Raw genomic sequence first — 22,753 nt, 5'->3', positions numbered from 1 at the left:
ATAATGGTCACAAGCAGTTGTGAGAGTACATAGCCGGGTAGCTGTGTCGACATAACAACAGTAAGGAATCAAGATACCTTAAACACAGGCAAACATGTGCATAGCAACATATCCCACACCCAGCAACGTCTCTGTCGCATACACTGGATGGCGTATGTTGAAGTGTAATATCCAGAAGCAGAACCCATGCATTCAGATGTAATACACAATAGCCTCATTGTACATGTCAGTCCCACCATGTACACCTGTGCACCCTAACCTGCTAGCATCCGTGTGCAGCTATACACCCACACACAATGTGCATACCTGAAATGTGGTAAGATGTTTGTGTTAGGCAATGCCACGCGGCCAAATCACGTACCCACATGTCACCAACCCACCTCAGGTACAGATATGTAAATGGCTGCATGTGAATGTGTCTGCAGAATGTGTACATCCCGCATGTGGTATGTACCCGTCAAAACCATATAGGTTTGCATATGACACGGTGCACATAACTGTACACATGTGGACAAGTCGGGTTGTTGAACCACCGCATCGATGTGTAGCTATGCAGTGAAGTCGATCACATATAGCGGAACACGTGCCTATCAAACAGGATGTCCTAACAGGGTGCTACAGGCAAAGAAGGGGAAGGTGGGACATCACATGTGAGTAAGCGTTGCGGACGGCCAAATACACACGGTCAAGGTAAGGGCGGAACAACATGCATATGGCTGGATGGATGTTGTTCGAAAAATATATATAGAAACACATATGAAGTGCCAGTTTAGACTCGAAATACTATATAATGCATTGAATTGTACCATACAATATGGCAGTAGAAGTAAGCCTGCATGTAATTGGTGAAGCTAAGCTGTAGTGTGATGGAATTCTGATCCTGGCAGTAACCAGTACAGCAGGCTTATGTCTGTCAGCATTAATTATCTGCTGGGTTACAGAACAATAAATGTATGTACATGCATAACATCACCCCTTCCTCTGAGGAGGATGGCCTTGTGAGCTCAATCGAAGATAACAGTACAACTCCTTACCAGAGAGACAAAGCAACGTATTAAGAAATTAACTGAGTACTGTATCGGAACAGTCTAGGGTCCTTGAAACAGTTACAATCACAGAAGGACAGTGTAATTGACAAGGTGCCTTGCAAGGCTGTGTTATTCTCATGGGAAAACATTTTAAAAGCACGACCCCAGCACCCACGTATGTATAGACTATTGTGGACCATAGTGATGGAAATGCCCTGTGACCGACCACGTCAGTAAGGTGGGCAAAAGCTGATTGTAAACACTATATAAAGAAACTGCTTACTGTATAGAGTCAGACAAAGCTCTCATACTTGGACTGTACATGATTTAGCCTGCCTGTGTACACTACTAAAACTTTCTGAACCCGAGCCTCCTGTGTTATTGACTGTCACTTAGAAAAGCCTACTGATAACTACAGTCTGGTTTTAACAACTTATTTGACATTGTGATCCTTGTAATCCGGAATTCCCTTGGTAAGCTACAGGTCAGAGTGCATGGCTGGTTAGACATCTCATGAGGAGAATTTGCCTAAATGGTTCTTCTTGAATGAAAAGACCTCCGACTGAATTGTTGTGTGTAAAGAGGCTGTTTACTGTCTGATCTGTGGCTGAAAAGCGGAAAACTGGATCCCAAGAAGAAATCGTGCAGCCTTAAACAGGAGGCTCAGGTAAGGAGTGTTTGCCTCTTTGTCTCTATTGTAGATCAGGGACCAGACTACATTGTGTTTCTGTTAACAGTTGTGATAGCCGGTCAAGACCTACCCACATACTGTTAAATCTGAACATAGGTCAGGGGAACACAGAGCAGAGTAAATAGTCATTGTAGACACTACAGTGGATACAGGAAGGAGACACCACGTGGTATGAGAGAAGGGCACGTAGCAGTCGTGTAGAGGATATGGGAGATTATTGAAGAAACAGATCATGTGATCCGCGTTTGACGGGTGACGTGAAGTATATGCAATCGCAGAGAGCACATAATGTGAGTTATCCAGCAAAATGGGGTAATAAATACGACATTGATGGTATATTACACAAAATATCGTTACTGAAACATTGTAATCCCTGAAAATGTGATGCACATGTTCTACGGTAAACACCTGTTCCACCCTGAGGGACAGTCCCTCTTTGGCCAGTTGTGTCCTGCAAACAAACCGAACAAATGGCAAATGTCATGATATCTCAGGACAAACATTTCCCAGATATATTTCAAAATGGTAGCATAAAACAGTAATTTTGTATCTGGAACAACATAATATCATAATAAACAGAATAAGCAACTGAAATGCTACAACAATTGGTCGCTCTCCTGGCAAAAAGTGAAATCCTGTCCTATGTACTGGCCGTGGGTATGCTTTTTCCTGGAAAATTACACGTTCCGTACACTAATGTCCCACATTGTGCATTTGAAAAGGTGGCAGCCCTAAGATGTGCAGGCGACAAAACAGCGACAATTGGGTATCCGTCATGCACATAGGTGGATTGAGGTAGTGAACTGAAGGGAACAGAACACTACAAATGTCAAAGCATCATACACAGAGAAGATCAAAATACAGAAGTACCGATAGCCCCCACATTAACACCCTACCACCTCCGATACCACATCCAGGATATGAAGCGGGAGGGCAGGCTAGTCCCCACATGTTATCCTGTGGCAACAGAGGTAGCACAATGACCAAATGTAACAGAAGCTATTGAAACCACATCCCGAACTCGTAACATACCTAGGAACACCCGAGTAAGAAGACAGTCACTAGAACAGAGTGAGGATATCTGTCAATTAATTGAAGTACCGAACCCTCATGCAGGACAGGAAGGCCAGGACCCAACCCCGTAGTGTATAGACCGTGGACACCAGAAGATATCTGTAAAGTCACAGAGGGAATTCCCCATCTACAAAGTAATCGCTATTCACCATGCAATACCCTGTATCTTCTGATCGGAAAACAAAGGGGGAATGGCGGATGGTACAGTATGTACAAGCTGTAAATCATGTAATAATACTTAGGGTAGCGATGGTGCCAGACCCACACACTATATTCAATGCTATGAACACGCCACAGAAGTATCTTACCGTACATATAAGCTATGCTTCCTTTGCAATACCTATACATCCAGATAGTCCGTATTGCTTTGTATGTACATTCAGGGTAACAGATACAGCCATACCCGCTATCGGGGATACTGTGAAAGTACAACGATATTCCCACAGGAGATGGCTAGCTACATTCGGTGTTAACTCCACGCGGGGCCAGTCAAGTTCTACTTTATGTGGATGATATTCTGCTTGCGGCCCCTACCCAGCAGCAATGTATGGAAGATACAATAGCATTATTCAGATATTCAGCAGAACAGGGACATAAAGTAAGCAAGCATAAATTGCAACTACAGAGAATGCAGGTCAAGTACCTGGGATATGTGGTATCCAAGTAGGGTAGAACATCACATTACGATAGGACGGTAGCAATTTCATAAGCACACAAGCCAACTAACAAGAAGGGAATGAAGTCCTGTCTGGGCCGACTAACATTTGTCAAAGCTGGTTACCAAACAATGCTTTGGAATCCGCTGTATTGTCTGCCTTAATCTTTAATACACCTATGGCAGCACAACACATACTACACTGGATTACAGTAGCAGAAACAGCTTTCTGCAGACTAGAAACGATTGATAGCTTCAACATCTGTAGTAGGTCTCCTGAATAATCATGACACATGTTGTCAGACTGTAGATAAGCGGAGATATATGACGTCAGTCTTGATGCAACAGCATGGAAGTAAGCAACGCTACATAGCTCACTACTCATTGCAGTTGGACACTGTGGCATGGTCAGTGCCACATTGTGTACAGGCAGTTGTTGTAGCACCCATGGCAGTACAGGCCCCGCCCTTAATGTTACTAGACCACCCTCTCACTGTGAGAATGTGTCATGCAGTTGCGATCAGTCTGCTGCAAGAGAAGATAGCATTCCTGACCCATGCTAGACATTTGTCTTGTTTGACCATACCACTGAGTCAACCTCATATGGTGATTGAACGTTGTACAACATGAAACCTATCAGCGTCACGTCCGACACCTGTGTATGGCACACCACACAGTTGCCTACTCTGAAATGGATTAAATAACTACACACAGACATGATATCACTGATATACCCTTAGATGATGCAGAGGTGACAATTAATGTGTACGGATCATGTAGACAGAGTCCAACAGGAACGAATCAAGTAGGGTATGCAGTAGTTATTGATAATGAGATTGTAGGCGGCCAAACCCTGCAGCATAACGTGTCTGCTCAAGCAGCAGAATAGATAGCTTTAACACGTGCTTGTACTGTAGTGGAAAACTGATGTGTGGACATATGTCCTGATAGTCAGTATGTTGTCTGTACAGTGCATGTTTATGAGCAGCAGTGGAAGAATAGGGGAATGATAACATCCACCGGTAAACCGATTAATCATGCGCAATTGATCTTGAATGCATTAGACTCCATTCAGTTACCCACTAAAGTAGGTAATTGTAAATGTGCAAGTCATAGAAAGCAACAGGATAACAGTAGGAAAGGTAAGGCATGAGCTCATGCATCTGCAAAACAAGCAGCCTCACAGTTGGAAAGTGTTTGTGTGAATGAGGAATGACAAACCTCAGACAGTTTAGATGTAGAAATTTTACAAACAATGCAAACATCAACTACGAAAGCAGAAAAGCCGGCGTGGGTATGGCGAGGAGCAATCCCTGAACACGGACTGCACATATCCACAGTGATAAAGCCAATATTAACGTCTAATGTATTCAGATATGCGGCTTTGTGGAGCCATGGGTAGAGACATGTCTCAACAGGGGGGATGGTACATCTGGTTAACAGAATACCCTAACATACGGAATTACGAACCACATACAAACATCATGAGCAGCGTGTCACATTTGCAGTAGATATCATGCACAGGGAGCATTTAAACCGAAGGGAGTGAGTTTACCTACACCACCATAACTGTTCCGTTACTATTTGTATGGAGTTCATACATCTGAATAAATGTGAAGGGAACAAATACTGTTTAGTGATTACACATATATATAATCATAATGGGTAGAAGCATTCCCAACCATGAATCGTGATGCAGCAGCAGTGGCAAAGGTGCCAGTAAAATAAAGTATCCCTAGATCTGGCATGCTGTAAAGAAGCTACAGTGACAATAGAACACATGTAGTGAACCAGACAATCACGCAACCTGGGGATTATTTTGTATTTCCATGAATGTAAATTGCATGTACAACCCACAGTCAGCATGACTGCTGGCGCCGTAAAGTGGGATCCCGAGAAATAAGTAGAGGAGGTTGGTGGGTGACATCCAGATGACTTACATGTGCTGTCTACCTCTAGCATTGCTGAGCATGACAACAGTTCCAAATGTAAAGTGCTGCACGCGCCAGTAGTATGTGGAATGGCATATCATGTGCCAGAGTGGAAAGCTGTCATGCCTGCAGAGCCGGAGGTCGATGGCTCATTAGCAGGTGACATGAGAGGATTGTTAACCAATAACACTGTTCTTCAGTTAAAGTCTTTTACAGATAAAGAGCAAACGAAGACGGACGCATAGCTGACACCAGTATCCTGTGTGTATGTCACTGTTATCCAAAGAACATTATTGGCAAGTGGAAAGTGTGAAGGTCTGTACCAGCTCCTGTTGGCAATGCCTACTGCAGTAAAGTTTGCAGAGAGGTCGTCCTGGGTCCACCTCACATTTTTCAAACCGGTAAAGGATATCAAGTCTGATTGACAGCTTGTAGCTGATATACCATAGAGCCTGAATCACCCGGGCAAGACTGTATAACAATACAAAGCAACCCCAAAGACATTTCTGTTTGCTGTCCTAATGGTTATACACCTATTAACCATGTTTGTGTTTACTTTACATTTGCTGGGACCTTACCTGCACATAACTACACGGATACAAATACTGATACGTGATGAACTGGCCACAGAGTGTCTTCCACACTTCAACAAATACCTAGGCATGACGTGTGTGCATATACGGACTATGAACACTCTAAATTGCTGTGTTTGTACTGCCATACGTACATCATATGGAGGACTTCCGATGCATGTTGTCCCCTTGGGGATAGATTGAGACTTGTGAATATTTACACTTTGATACAGGTTCTGTGAGATCACAGGACAACGTGGCACTGTACTTACCTGTTACACAAAAAGGAATTGTATGTTATCATAAACATGATACAGTTTCAGTTTGTGGGAGTATTTGTAACATAACTGTGTCTTACGAATGTCATATAACAGCCAAAGATCACAGTACTACTTGTAGCACCATTCATTATTTGTATTGAAACATCATGAGAACAATGTGGAAGGATGTGCAGAAACATCCTGAATTGTATAAACAGTCCTCTGTTAGAGACAGGAAAATGTTACATGCAGAGGTAACCGCATCAGTAGTAAAGTAGAATATTGTTATAACTGGTTTATTTTTTAATTTTTCAATATTGGAGCATAATCACAGTGCTCCATACTCTACATATATATTATCTCTCTCTCTCTCTCTCTCTCTCTCTATATATATATATATATATATATATATATATATATATATATGGACAGTCAAATCAGGTTAAGTGTTGAAAGGACCTTTTGATTTGCACAGTTAATTACAACAACAATTGAATACTTTTAATAAGCTGCATCAAAATAAAATACTATAAAATATAAAATTAGTGCTTTAAAATTCATGACTTTAAATGCTTTTAAAATACAAAGTATTGCTGGGATTATATTTCTTACATCCATCCATCCATCCACAACTTCCTTTCCCCATATGGGTTTGGGGTTTCACTTCAACCGTGACAATCATCTTGAGCCAAACTTAGCAGTACTAGCCCAGACAGTTGTTCTTCCATACCACACACACACACACACACACACACACACACACACACACACACACACACACAAATACACACACACACACACAGACACACACACAGACACACACAGACACACACAGACACACACACACACACACACACACACACACACACACACACACACACACACACACACACACACACACACAGAGACACACACACAGACACACACACACACAATTTAGTGCCCAATCGATCTACAGCTTGTATTTGAAATGTGGAAGGAAACCAGTGCACCTGGAGGGAATACCCATGTGAACAAAGTGAGGGATATTCAGAGTTCTGCACAGAAGAACCTCTTTGCTGTGTGGCAACAATGCTATCCATTGTGCCACTGTGTAGCCTTATTAGATTTCTTACAGGCATTCAATAATGCCTCCTTAATAGAACAATAATGCTTATTTTTCCAAAATGAGTTCAGATCTCTGTCCCTTAAGTCCGAGTCACTTGTTCTTACACTTATAACAATAATTTCTTAAAATATAGACACACTTTATTGGCTTCTTATGGTATCAGAATCAGGACTATAGGTAAAAAGCATAGCTGAATTTCTGTGTAAAATATTGTATATGTGAGAATTCTCTGCTAATGAAATATAATATTGATTAACTAGACAAGAATTATTTTTTCTGCGGCCATACACTTCTTTAATTGGGTTTGCTACTCTTGATTAAAGTCGAGAATCAACTGACCAATGTCTTCTAAAATTATTTGTTATAAAATATGGTTACAGGCACATGAATAGCTTGTCTCTTAACAACATTCTTTTTAACAAAACTGGGGTGCATACTGTTGAAGTGCAAACATTTCTATTTTGTATTTTAATATTTAGGGATTTATTTATTCATTTACTTGTTTGTTGATTCATTTAATTAAATGTATTTAAATGTTTAATCACAAGCATTTCCATAAATAAACAATTACCCAAATTGAGTGCTGTTACTTAACAAAAGTAATTAAAACAGCACAGCAAAATAAATTATTAAATTTAACTTAATCCCTCAATTACAATACAAATTCAAGACTCTGAACAATAAATAAATGTCCCTACTGGACTCACAATATGCCCTCCTAAAAAGACAGTCCCGAGTTCATGAAGCTTCGGCGCAAGGCGTAAGGTCTGCGCCCGGTGCAGTGAATAGCAGTAGCAGTAACGCCATATGCATATTAATGAGAGTGCACATAACCACAGAACGCATGCGTAGTGTGCGTGGCATGGAGCAGGTAGGATGCGTCTGGGCGTGTCTAAAGCGGCATGAGGTGAGCAACCCTAATATGCTGACAGCCAAGGTCCGCCCATAATAGTAATGGCAGCAGCCAGGTCCGTGCAGAATGAAAGCGCCGTGAGTATGCAGCATAGTACCCGTCCCAAATAAACAGAGAAGCAAATACAAGCCACGAAGGCTTAAGTGTACCCATCCAAGGAGCAAAGGATGCATATGGCCAGCGTTTGTCCCGCAATGCACCGTCAGTGGTTACACTCAGAGAAGGTGTACAGCAGCAGCATGTCAGCGCGCCGCTTACCGAACATAGGAGCAGCGACTAAGGTCACCACCTGTCCCACTTTGGGTGGGGCAGTCTCTCTATGGGCAGTTGTGTCCCGAAAAAAACGTATTAAAAATGGCAAATGTGCTAAGATTGTAGGACATAATGATATCCCATTATTTAATGTAATGGTAGCATGAATTGGTTATTTCTGTAACTGAAATACCTAAATGTCACAAGAAACAGAATAAGCCAAATTGCCACAACAATAAGCTTTACTTAGGCAAACAAGTGAAGTTCTATGCTATATAGTGACCGTGTGTATGTGTTGTCCTGTAAAGTCAGATGTGAGTCCGGAAATATCCCAGCTTGGAAACTGGAAAAGGTTGCAACCAGTAGCGACATGGGCATGGTCACCAGGGTTACCAGCTGTCCCAATGTGCCATGGACAGTCCCTGATTGGACAGTTGTGTCCCTGCAACAATCGGAAAAATGGAAAATGACCTCAGATCCCTGCCAAAATAATATTCCCATAATATACATGTAATAGTAGTATAAAACATATACATTTGTATATGAAACACATACATGGCATAAGAAAATGAATAAGGAACCCAAATGCTTACAGAATAAGCTTATAGTATGGCAAACAAGTGAAGTTCTGTCAACTGCACTTCCCATGGGTATGTGTAGTCCTGCAAATTCGAAGTTTCCACATAACATGCCCACTATGGGCATTGGAAAAGGTGCCAACCATAATGGTCACAAGCAGTTGTGAGAGTACATAGCCGGGTAGCTGTGTCGACATAACAACAGTAAGGAATCAAGATACCTTAAACACAGGCAAACATGTGCATAGCAACATATCCCACACCCAGCAGCGTCTCTGTCGTGCATATACACTGGATGGCGTATGTTGAAGTGTAATATCCAGAAGCAGAACCCATGCATTCAGATGTAATACACAATAGCCTCATTGTACATGTCAGTCCACCCATGTACACCTGTGCACCCTAACCTGCTAGCATCCGTGTGCAGCTATACACCACACACAATGTGCATACCTGGAAATGTGGTAAGATGTTTGTGTTAAGGCAATGCCATAGCGGCCAAATCACGTACCCCACATGTCACCAACCCACCTCAGGTACAGATATGTAAATGGCTGCATGTGAATGTGTCTGCAGAATGTGTACATCCGCGTGTGGTATGTACCCGTCAAAACCATATAGGTTTTGCATATGACCGCGGTGCACATAACTGTACACATGTGGACAAGTCGGGTTGTTGAACCACCGCATCGATGTGTAGCTATGCAGTGAAGTCGATCACATATAAGCGGAACACGTGCCTATCAAACAGGATGTCCTAACAGGGTGCTACAGGCAAGAAGGGGAAGGTGGGACATCACGTATGGAGAGTAAGCGTTGCGGACGACCAAATACACCGCGGTCAAGGTAAAGGGCGGAACAACATGCATATGGCGGATGGATGTTGTTGAAAATATATATAGAAACACATATGAAGTGCCAGTTTAGACTTCGAAATACTATATAATGCATTGAATTGTACCATACAATATATGGCAGTAGAAGTAAGCCTGCATGTAATTGGTGAAGCTAAGCTGTAGTGTGATGGAATTCTGATCCTGGCAGTAACCAGTACAGCAGGCTTATGTCTGTCAGCATTAATTATCTGCTGGGTTACAGAACAATAAATGTATGTACATGCATAACATCACCCCTTCCTCTGAGGAGGGATGGCCTTGTGAGCTCAATCGAAGATAACAGTACAACTCCTTACCAGAGAGACAAACAGCGTTATTAAGAAATTAACTGAGTACTGTATCGGAACAGTCTAGGGTCCTTGAAACAGTTACAATCACAGAAGGACAGTGTAATTGACAAGGTGCCTTGCAAGGCTGTGTTATTCTCATGGGAAAACATTTTAAAAAGCGACCCCAGCACCGCGTATGTATAGACTATTGTGGACCATAGTGATGGAAATGCCCTGTGACCGACCACGTCAGTAAGGTGGGCAAAGCTGATTGTAAACAGTATATAAAGAAACTGCTTACTGTATAGAGTCAGACAAAACTCTCATACTTGGACTGTACATGATTTAGCCTGCCTGTGTACACTACTAAAACTTTCTGAACCCGAGCCTCCTGTGTTATTGACTGTCACTTAGAAAAGCCTACTGATAACTACAGTCTGGTTTTAACAACTTATTTGACATTGTGATCCTTGTAATCCGGAATTCCTTGGTAAGCTACAGGTCAGAGTGCATGGCTGGTTAGACATCTACGGGAGAATTTGCCTAAATGGTTCTTCTTGAATGAAAAGACCTCCGACTGAATTGTTGTTGTGTAAAGAGGGCTGTTTACTGTCTGATCTGTGGCTGAAAAGCGGAAAACTGGATCCCAAGAAGAAATCGTGCAGCCTTAAACAGGAGGCTCAGGTAAAGTGTTTGCCTCTTTGTCTCTATTGTAGATCAGGGACCAGACTACATTGTGTTTCTGTTAACAGTTGTGATAGCGGCGGTCGAAGACCTACCCACATACTGTTAAATCTGAACATAGGTCAGGGGAACACACAGCAGAGTAAATAGTCATTTGTAGACACTACAGTGGATACAGGGAAGGAGACACCACGTAGGTATGAGAGAAGTGCGTAGCAGTGCGTGTAGAGGATATGGGAGATTATTGAAGAAACAGATCATGTGATCCCGCGTTTGACGGGTGGCGTGAAGTATATGCAATCGCAGAGGAAACACATAATGTGAGTTATCCAGCAAAATGGGGTAATAAATGCGACATTGATGGTATATTACACAAAAATATCGTTACTGAAACATTGTAATCCCTGAAAATGTGATGCACATGTTCTCGGTAAACACCTGTTCCACCCTAGAGGGACAGTCCCTCTTTATTGCCAGTTGTGTCCTGCAAACAAACCGAACAAATGGCAAATGTCATGATATCTCATGACAAACATTTCCCAGATATATTTCAAAATGGTAGCATAAAACAGTAATTTTGTATCTGGAACAACATAATATCATAATAAACAGAATAAGCAACTGAAATGCTACAACAATTGGTAGCTCTCCTGGCAAAAGTGAAATCCTGTCCTATGTACTGGCCGTGGGTATGCTTTTCCTGGAAAATTACGTTCGTACACAATAATGTCCCACATTGTGCATTTGAAAGGTGGCAGCCCTAAGATGTGCGAAGGCGACAAAACAGCGACAATTGGGTATCCGTCATGCACATAGGTGGATTGAGGTAGTGAACTGAGAGGAACAGAACACTACAAATGTCAAAGCATCATCGTGCACAGAGAAGATCATAATACAGTAGTACCGATAGCCCCCACAACACCCTACCACCTCGATACCATCCAGGATATAGGCGGGAGGCAGGCTGAATCCCACATGTTATCCTGTGGCAACAGAAGAGGTAGCACAATGACCAAATGTAACAGAAGCTATTGAAACCACATCCCGAACTCGTAACATACCTAGGAACAGAGTAAGAAGACAGTCACTAGAACAGAGTGAGGATATCTGTCAATTAATTGAAGTACGAACCCTCATGCAGGACAGGAAGGCCAGGACCCAACCCGTAGTGTATAGACCGTGGACACAGAAGATATCTGTAAAGTCACAGAGGAATTCCCCATCTACAAAGTAATGCTATTCACCATGCAATACCCCTGTATCTTCTGATGGGAAAACAAAGGGGAATGGCGGATGGTTACAGTATGTACAAGCTGTAAATCATGTAATAATACTTAGGGTAGCGATGGTGCCAGACCACACTATATTCAATGCTATGAACCATACAGAAGTATCTTACCGCTGGTACATATAAGCTATGCTTCCTTTGCAATACCTATACATCCAGATAGTCCGTTATTGCTTTGTATGTACATTCAGGGTAACAGATACAGCCATACCCGGCTATCGGCGGGGATACTGTGAAAATACAGCGATATTCCCACAGGAGATGGCTAGCTACATTCCGGTGTTAACTCCACCGGGGCCAGTCAAGTTCTACTTTATGTGGATGATATTCTGCTTACCAGCAGCAATGTATGGAAGATACAATAGCATTATTCAGATATTCAGCAGAACAGGGACATAAAGTAAGCAAGCATAAATTGCAACTACAGAGAATGCAGGTCAAGTACCTGGGATATGTGGTATCAAGTAGGGTAGAACATCACATTCACGATGGGGCGGTAGCAATTTCATAAGCACCTAGCCAACTAACAAGAAGGGAATGAAGTCCTGTCTGGGCGACTAACATTTGTCAAAGCTGGTTACCAAACAATGCTTTGGAATCCGGCTGTATTGTCTGCCTTAATCTTTAATACACCTATGGCAGCACAACACATACTACACTGTATTACAGTAGCAGAAACAGCTTTCTGCAGACTAGAGCGATTGCTAGCTTCAACATCTGTAGTAGGTCTCCTGAATAATCATAACACATGTTGTCAGACTGTAGATGTGGCGGAGATATATGGCGTCAGTCTTGATGCAACAGCATGGAAGTAAGCAACGCTACATAGCTCACTACTCATTGCAGTTGGACACTGTGGCATGGACAGTGCCACATTGTGTACAGGCAGTTGTTGTAGCACCCATGGCAGTACAGGCCCGGCCTTAATGTTACTAGACCACCCTCTCACTGTGAGAATGTGTCATGCAGTTGCGATCAGTCTGCTGCAAGAGAGATAGCATTCTGACCCATGCTAGACATTTGTCTTGTTTGACCATACCACTGAGTCAACCTCATATGGTGATTGAGCGTTGTACAACATGAAAACCTATCAGCGTCCGTCCGACACCTGTGTATGGCACACCACACAGTTGCCTATCTGAAATGGATTAAATAACTACACACAGACATGATATCACTGATATACCCTTAGATGATGCAGAGGTGACAATTAATATTATGCGGATCATGTAGACAGAGTCCAACAGGAACGAATCAAGTAGGGTATGCAGTAGTTATTGATAATGAGATTGTGACGGCCAAACCCTGCAGCATAGCGTGTCTGCTCAAGCAGCAGAATAGATAGCTTTAACCGTGCTTGTACTGTAGTGGAAAACTGATGTGTGGACATATGTCCTGATAGTCAGTATGTTGTCTGTACAGTGCATGTTTATGAGCAGCAGTGGAAGAATAGAGGAATGATAACATCCACGGTAAACCGATTAATCATAAATTGATCTTGAATGCATTAGACTCCATTCAGTTACCCACTAAAGTAGGTAATTGTAAATGTGCAAGTCATAGAAAGCAACAGGATAACAGTAGGAAAGGTAAGGCATGAGCTCATGCATCTGCAAAACAAGCAGCCTCACAGTTGGAAAGTGTTTGTGTGAATGAGGAATGACAAACCTCAGACAGTTTAGATGTAGAAATTTTACAAACAATGCAAACATCAACTTCGAAAGCAGAAAAGCCGGCGTGGGTATGGCGAGGAGCAATCCCTGAACACGGACTGCACATATCCACAGTGATAAAGCCAATATTAACGTCTAATGTATTCAGATATGCGGCTTTGTGGAGCCATGGGTAGAGACATGTCTCAACAGGGGGGATGGTACATCTGGTTAACAGAATACCTAACATACGGAATTCTGAACCACATACAAACATCATGAGCAGCGTGTCACATTTGCAGTAGATATCATGCACAGGGAGCATTTAAACCGAAGGGGGTGAGTTTACCTACACCACCATAACTGTTCCGTACTATTTGTATGGAGTTCATACATCTGAATAAATGTGAAGGATACAAATACTGTTTAGTGATTACACATATATATATAATCATAATGGGTGAAGCATTCCCAACCATGAATCGGATGCAGCAGCAGTGGCAAAGGTGCCAGTAAAATAAAGTATCCCTAGATCTGGCATGCTGTAAAGAAGCTACAGTGACAATAGAACACATGTAGTGAACCAGACAATCACGCAACCTGGGGGATTATTTTGTATTTCCATGAATGTAAATTGCATGTACAACCCACAGTCAGCATGACTGCTGGCGTAAATAAAGTGGGATCCCGAGAGAAATAAGTAGAGGAGGTTGGTGGGTGACATCCAGATGACTTACATGTGCTGTCTACCTCTAGCATTGCTGAGCATGACAACAGTTCCAAATGTAAAGTGCTGCGCACTTGAAGTAGTATGTGGAATGGCATATCATGTGCCAGAGTGGAAAGCTGTCATGCCTGCAGAGGCGGAGTCGATGGCTCATTAGCAGGTGACATGAGAGGATTGTTAACCAATAACACTGTTCTTCAGTTAAAGTCTTTTACAGATAAGAGCAAGCGAAGGCGGACATAGCTGACACCAGTATCCTGTGTGTATGTCACTGTTATCCAAAGAACATTATTGGCAAGTGGAAAGTGTGAAGGTCTGTACCAGCTCCTGTTGGCAATGCCTACTGCAGTAAAGTTTGCAGAGAGTAGTCCTGGGTCCACCTCACATTTTTCAAACGGTAAAGGATATCAAGTCTGATTGACATCTTGTAGCTGATATACCATAGAGCCTGAATCACCGGGCAAGACTGTATAACAATACAAAGCAACCCCAAAGACATTTCTGTTTGCTGTCCTAATGGTTATACACCTATTAACCATGTTTGTGTTTACTTTACATTTGCTGGGACCTTACCTGCACATAACTACGGATACAAATACTGATACGTGATGAACTGGCCACAGAGTGTCTTCCACACTTCAACAAATACCTAGGCATGGCGTGTGTGCATATACGGACTATGAACACTCTAAATTGCTGTGTTTGTACTGCCACATTACATCATATGGAGGACTTCGATGCATGTTGTCCCCTTGGGGATAGATTGAGACTTGTGAATATTTACACTTTGATACAGGTTCTGTGAGATCACAGGACAACGTGGCACCATACTTACCTGTTACACAAAAAGGAATTGTATGTTATCATAAACATGATACAGTTTCAGTTTGTGGGAGTATTTGTAACATAACTGTGTCTTATGAATGTCATATAACAGCCAAAGATCACAGTACTACTTGTAGCACCATTCATTATTTGTATTGAAACATCATGAGAACAATGTGGAAGGATGTGCAGAAACATCCTGAATTGTATAAACAGTCCTCTGTTAGAGACAGGAAAATGTTACATGCAGAGGTAACCCGCATCAGTAGTAAAGTAGAATATTGTTATGTTGTTTGTGGGAAAAAAGCATATCAATGGTTACCTGGGAATTGGTCCGGCAGTTGTTATTTGGGTTATCTGGCTCCAGTCACATGACATACTGCACAATTGCCTCTGGGTGCAAAATGTACTATAACACATATAGCTTGAAGAACTGGGAACACAGTCGAGAAACCTAGTAATCCAGTGGGTGAAATGGAAGCTGTTCTGACATTCCAGTCTTCTGCAAGAGATAAAGGAATACCGATTCATATGGACTTGTGTGACAGCGTCATAACCTGGCTGGAACACTCCCAGCTTGTGGAGTAGTGAAATCAATCAGGGAACAGAGGAAGTTATCAAAACCTGTCGGAGGGATGATGAATGTGACTTTCCACTCTTGAACTTGTGACCGATGAACTGGATGCAATGAGAACTGTTGTGTCACAAAATGTAATAGCGCACGACTGCACCGTGGCGCCGAGAATTGGTACGTGCACGCTTATTAAAGAAGATCGCTGTGTCCAACTACCACATGAAAAGACCAAAATCAACGCCCACCTAGAGGTAATACAGCAGGTGTCATCCATGGCGGAACCAGGCCCAAACCCACTGACGAACCATTTCCACAAACCATTTGGTGGATGGGGTCAGTCATACTGAATATCATGATTGCCATTTGTGTTGTTCTGCTCATATTGGGAGCATGTGTGTGTAGCGGGATACTTTGCATGTAAGTATTAGTCAGGGACTCTGGCGACATATCTGTTTCGCAGACTATGTATCAAGACCTGTAGTGGTATTTGTCAATAGAAAATGCAATCCTTCTTGAAATGTACAACAAATTACTTGCCTAGTTAAACGTTCCAGAGAGGAAGAGGCTAGGGAATGAAATAATGTTGTATATGTTTCTGGATAGAATAGAAGCAATCAAAGGAGGGAGAATGTTAGCAAAATACATATTTAAACATATATATGACGTGCAACTTTAGAAGCAAATAGTGTATAATGCATATTATTCTATTGTACAATATGGCAGTAGAGCTTATCATGCATGTAATTGCCTGTAGTGTAGCTGCAGTGTGATTGAACCCTGACCCTAGCAGTAACCAGTGCAGCAGGTGTATGTCATTCAGCATTAGTCATCTGCTCGGTTAGAGAATAATACATGTATGTACAGGTATATCTGTCATCCTTCCACTGAGGAGGATAGGCTTGTGAGCTGTAACACAGAGTACAGCTGCTCAGCAAAGAGACAAAGGAACCTAGTAGGAAATGGAGTGAGGACGGATCTGAACAGTGTTGGAACCGTGACAGAGCAGAATTTGCGAAGTACAGTCTAATTGAATATGTGGCTCGCGGTTGTGCTATCCTCATGGGAAAACATTTACTAGGCATTCCCGGAGCTCTGTTGTGGGAATACAGCGTTGTGGACTCTAGCAATGTAGATGCCTTGTGACTGACCACATCGTTGATGTGTGCAAAGATGATAATATACACAATGCTCATACAGATGTAACATGTATAGAGTACAACAAATGTCTACACTTTTACTGCATAGTTCTTTGCCTCCTGCTGCACAGTAGTAAAACGTTATTAATCTCAGCTTCCTGTGTTATTGACTGTCATTTTGAAAATATGAATGAGTGTTACAGTTTGATTTAAACAACTTAATTGACAGATGTATGCGTTCTAGCATGGGAATAGGTCAAGCCAACCATCACAATGTCCATGTGTACCACATACAAACAGCCAGTAACACGCAGTAGTAGTGCATGAAGGCGGGTGGGAATAGTACAGGACATATGGCAGGTGCCAATTGCAGATGCATGACACAAACCCCAGGATGGGTGTCCTGCAAAGAGGAACATGTGCCAACCACAACTCCCACAGATGTACCGGCAATAAAAACACATGGCAAACACACAGAAACACTACTGTCCAACACCGACTGCAGCGGGCCTGGTCAAACACCAACATGAAGCATGCACAAACAGGGACTTGTGTAATGTTTGCCTTAACTTACCCCATAGGCCAAAGAAGAATAGAATGGACATATGCATGTAATGTTGTGAAGGATGTGTGGTAGTCCTCAGTATCACAGTGTTAGGGACACAGATACACTGTCATCAACTGTGGCGTATGTGCACTGTACACAGCATACCTGCATGTAATACAGAGGACAATCATGTGCCACAGAAATATACACTGGAGAAAAGAGTATAGGGGATAGACAATTGTAAATGTGACAAACTATGAATATAGGTTCATATGACCATAGGTACAGGGTAGGCCATCGTCCCAGGTTCAGCCATAACACTACACCATAGTTAGGATGACTTTGCCAACCTTCTGTGCTTCAGATAAAATACTCATGATTTTGCTGTACCTCCGTCAAGCAGTGATAATGATGTAATCCCTGGCATATACCTGCAATTCTCCATCCAATGGACAACATACCCGTGAACAAGGCTAGGAAGGATCTCTGTCTCACATGTACTGTGATGTAGATCCACAGCATTATGAGTGTCTGGGTGATATATGTGTCACTCAAACACATCCCATTAATGACCGTGACAAGGTAAATGTCACCTGCCCAAGTGGTTCTGGGGGATGCAGATACAGTAGGTGAAGCATACACATGACATATGGGTTGACATGGCCTCGTATGTCAGGCACAGGTCAACACTAAACAGCAGGTATGTGGCGTAATGTGGCAGGCGTCCTACAAGTGGGGCAGCATTACACAAAATGATGTCATCCTGCATCTGTACAACAATTAACCTATGAGGGCTTCCCAGCTGCTGTAGGTGTATGGTCAGATACAGTCTGAATGGGGCAATGTAGTACATCATAGGTGTAACACGTAATGGGTACAAGGAGACAATGACCTAGCCTGATGTAGATGTGAATCCCTGCACAAACAGGTGGGCAATGTAGAAGTCCCACACAACCACGATAACAGCGTGTGTGTTGAATGAAAGGTGCCCGACAAGCTCTCTCCCCTGATCCCTGGTAATCACTCCTGTGCTGAGTGGACAGCCACCTATATGCTGGACAGGGGTGACCTAGTAGTTCTCCACAGGTATGATGTTGCATTACTTAGCATTTAGCTGTGGGACATGTCCCTGACAGCAGATATGCATATCTGGGAGGCCCCTTTGAAGGATATCTGTGTCAGATGTCCGTCCCACTATGGCACCTGTTTTGCAGTCATCTACAAACAATGTTGCCCACAAAACCCCTGTGTGTGCCTGTACTGTGGAAATGTAGATGTATGACAGGAGTGGACCCATGGAAGGGCCCCATGGGACACCACTTGCGACAGGCAGTAGGTCTGACACGCTGCCAGCAACTATGACTGTGTGGGTTGTGTCGCATTGACAGTTTCCAACACATTCTGTGATGTATGTGTCCACATCCCAGCCAATGGGTTTATCAACGATACTTGAGGGGGGTAATGTGATGAAGGCCTTTGCCAGGTCGAGGTAGGCTGTATGGACTGCAACACCCCATCAATGGCCTCGGTGACTGTCCCGAACATTTCACCCATGCTTTAAAGGCATGAACCGCCCCTGAACAAGACAAACTGTGTTGGATGCAAAGTATGTATGTCCCCTATGCAGTCATATACGAGCGCGGTATGATCCTCCCATGTCTTTGCAGATAGGTCTCCTCATGGTAATGGGACAGTAATAACCAGGCTCAGTGGAGGCATTGGCCCTGTGACGTGGGACTACAGTTGCCATGCGACACAACCTGGGTACCTTACCTGAGGTGAGGCTACAAAGAAATAGCTGTCCAACTGTGGGTCTAATACCTCAATGAGATAGTGGAGTACACAGTGGGGTCGCCAGCTGGTCTCATGGATGCTATGTCCACTACCCTGGAGAGCATGTCCCACCTGTGTGTCACAGAACATTTGTTGACCACAAACCGCTGGTACAGACATCTCCTCATGTGTGGGGGAGGGTGTGGAGATGTCCATACTGGACTTGTCAGCCTGTTTGTTGGCAATGTGTGTATGTTGAGTAAACCCCACCTCTTTGTGAACCCAGTCAGAGCATATGTGGGAGTGACCTCCCAGGTGTTGAGCATAGCAACTGACGGTGGTATGATTGTCAGCCAGGTCCATGTAGGTATATCTGTGGAATGTGCCCTGGACCATGGCACGACAGTGTGTAACTCTACACATATGATGACCAAGGGTGTCATAATTCACAAGGTGTCTGCTCCACCTTGTAGTAGCCACCTCCTCGTGTTGTACATCCTGTGTATGGCTGGGGTACACCACACTGGATGCTTGGCATTGGTACAATGAACCACAGTTGGTTAAGTGAATGCCAGGTTCATGCAGTCCTGTAGGTACTGGTAGATGGCAAATGTGATTGATGCAGTGGCTGCAGTACTGTCGACCACTGGCTCAGGGTCCTTAAAGGAGACCACAGTAGTGTGCAGAATTGTGTAGTCTGCCTCTGAGCAAGCAATGTGTATGGTAACTGGCAACACTCGCAGCAACGGATGCCAATAGCAGAAGCCAATGTCCAAATAACATAGATTAACTTCTGCATGATAATATGTCTTATCATACATGTATTGACACGTGTGTGCTAATTACAATTGCAAATGGCTGGTAAGACTGGCCTAAAGTTCCCGTGATGTACACAGTCTGGAGGTGTTGTTCCGATAATAAAGTGGCAATACCACCCAATCGTGACCGCTGGGTATGAAAGTGGTTGCTAACCTGCAACATTGGATGTACACCATTGGGTTCTGGTGTGGGAAGACATGGTTCCTGTAGCACTACACAGTATGGGTAGACAAGCAGACATCTGCGATTGCTGAACACACAGCATCAGTGAAACCCACTGCTCACAAGGACACAGTCCGACAAGCTCTACACTTTACATATGCACAGTGGTGTCCATGGTAGGACCCAAAAGTTGTGGGAAGAACAGAATAATGTGTTATTTCAATGCGTACCTGAACTCATTGTCGTCACAGGTACACATATGCACATAGCGTGTTTAATGTTGCTGATAGCTGTCCATGTAATGCAGCACAGATGCACAGAAATACCCAGGGTACGGGTCCATAGAACTGCGTCCACATCACAGTCCGCACACATGGCGGATGTGTAATGGGTACTGTCAATTGTTGCAGTCAAGGGATTCTGGGTATGTAGACTCTGGGCTCGGTGTTGTTTCGCAGGCAATCCTTTGTCCGCCCGTGGGAGGATGTGTCGTAGCACCTGCCTTACTCTCCGCTAATAATGCAAACCATCCACGGAGACTGCTAAATGCAGGTGTGGAATGTGTACAGCCCTATACTAGTGTCCAGTAGGCAATTCTCATGGATGGACACCCGTATGGCCAAGATGGCACCCACAACTGCAAACCGGATAAATTACATAGCAGCGGTAAGGCATAACACAGGAAATACACATAGGGACTACAGTTGACATTCCACATACAAAGCAGGACCGTCGTGCCAACACCGGCGTACACAGCACTCAATCTGCCAGCAACAGAATGAGGAGCACTGCTACCATACAGCGGAACAGATGTGCGACCTGTGGAACACATACTAATGGCACACACACAGCGTCAAGTAGGATATGTAAACTATGGCATTCCACCTATGAAGACAACATGGTTAAATGAAAACATAGGTAATCAACATGTTCCGGTGGTGTTATATTGGAAATCACGATGGCGGATATGTCCCATTGGGATGTCTGAGGTTTATATGAAGCAGTTGCTAACCAGCATCTTTGGATGTATGTCATTTGTTCACAGTACTAAATCACCTGGTTATGTAGCACCATGTAGACTGGGTAGTGAAACAGACATCGCGATTGGGGAACATACACCAGCAGTGAAAAGCACTGGGCAGGTGGACACAGTCCAGCAACATCTAACTTGACATATGCACATCGGTGTCCATTGTAGGACCCAAATATTCCATTCATGGAATGCCTGCTAGCTTCCTGCATTACTCACGTGATCTCATTGTCGTCACCACGTCACAGGTACACATATGCACGTAAGCGTGTTCAATGTTGATGATAGCTGTCCATGAAATGCAGCACACATGCACAGAAATACCCAGGGTGCGGGTCCATAGAACTGCGTCCACATCACAGTCCGCACACATGAAGGATGTGTAATGGGTACTGTCGACTGTTGCAGTCAAGGGAGTCTGGGTATGTAGAATCTGGCCTCGGTGTTGTTTGCAGGCAATCCTTTGTCCGCCCGTGGGAGGATGTGTCGTAACACCTGCCTTACTCTCCGCTAATAATGCAAACCATCTACGGAGAGTGCAAAATGCAGGTGTGAAATGTGTACAGCCGTATACCAGTGTCCAGTAGGCAATTCACATGGATGGACAAGCGTATGACTAAGATGGCACCCATAACTGCAAACCGGTGGAATTACACTGCGTAGTAAGGCATTACACAAGTAATACACATAGGGACTACACTTGACATTCCCCATACAACAAACACAGACAACCAGCCGATGACGTCCAAAGCAAAGACGAGGTACTGTAGACACCGTCAGTGACCACTCAGAGCACACCAGTAATTAAATGCAGTCACCATAGTTTACTGAAGCTCTTTTCGTCTGCTTCATAAGCAGACTTATTCAGAATACATACAATGCAGTCCAACCTACTGCATGTAAAACCCTTAATTGGTCAGTAAATTAGATGTGCTAGGTATTACTTACATGCCTTAAAGGCAAACAAGCAAACAAACTTTACTTGGGTTACAGATTCCACACAGTGAGGACATCAGACATTGCTTGAAAGGTACATTCTTCATAGAAATAGAAATATATGTATATATATGAAAGATGAACCAACATAATGTTTTCCAAATGTCTGACTGTGTAAGCTACATATATATGTTCCACGGACTGTGCCAATATATTAAAAGAACTGCAGACACCTAGTGATATAAATGAACCATAATATACACAGATAAACCGTATGATTATGACTAATGTAAAATAGACCAGCGAAATGTAAAGATTCACAATGTGGTAATGTAAATATTCATTTAGAAGGTTACTTAAATAAATCAATTCA

The sequence above is a fragment of the Protopterus annectens genome, chromosome 8.part0 (assembly GCF_019279795.1).
Source record: "Protopterus annectens isolate FY-2018-M chromosome 8.part0, PAN1.0, whole genome shotgun sequence".
In the NCBI taxonomy this organism is placed as follows: Eukaryota; Metazoa; Chordata; order Ceratodontiformes; family Protopteridae; genus Protopterus; species Protopterus annectens.
This window is presented reverse-complemented; position numbering follows the sequence as displayed.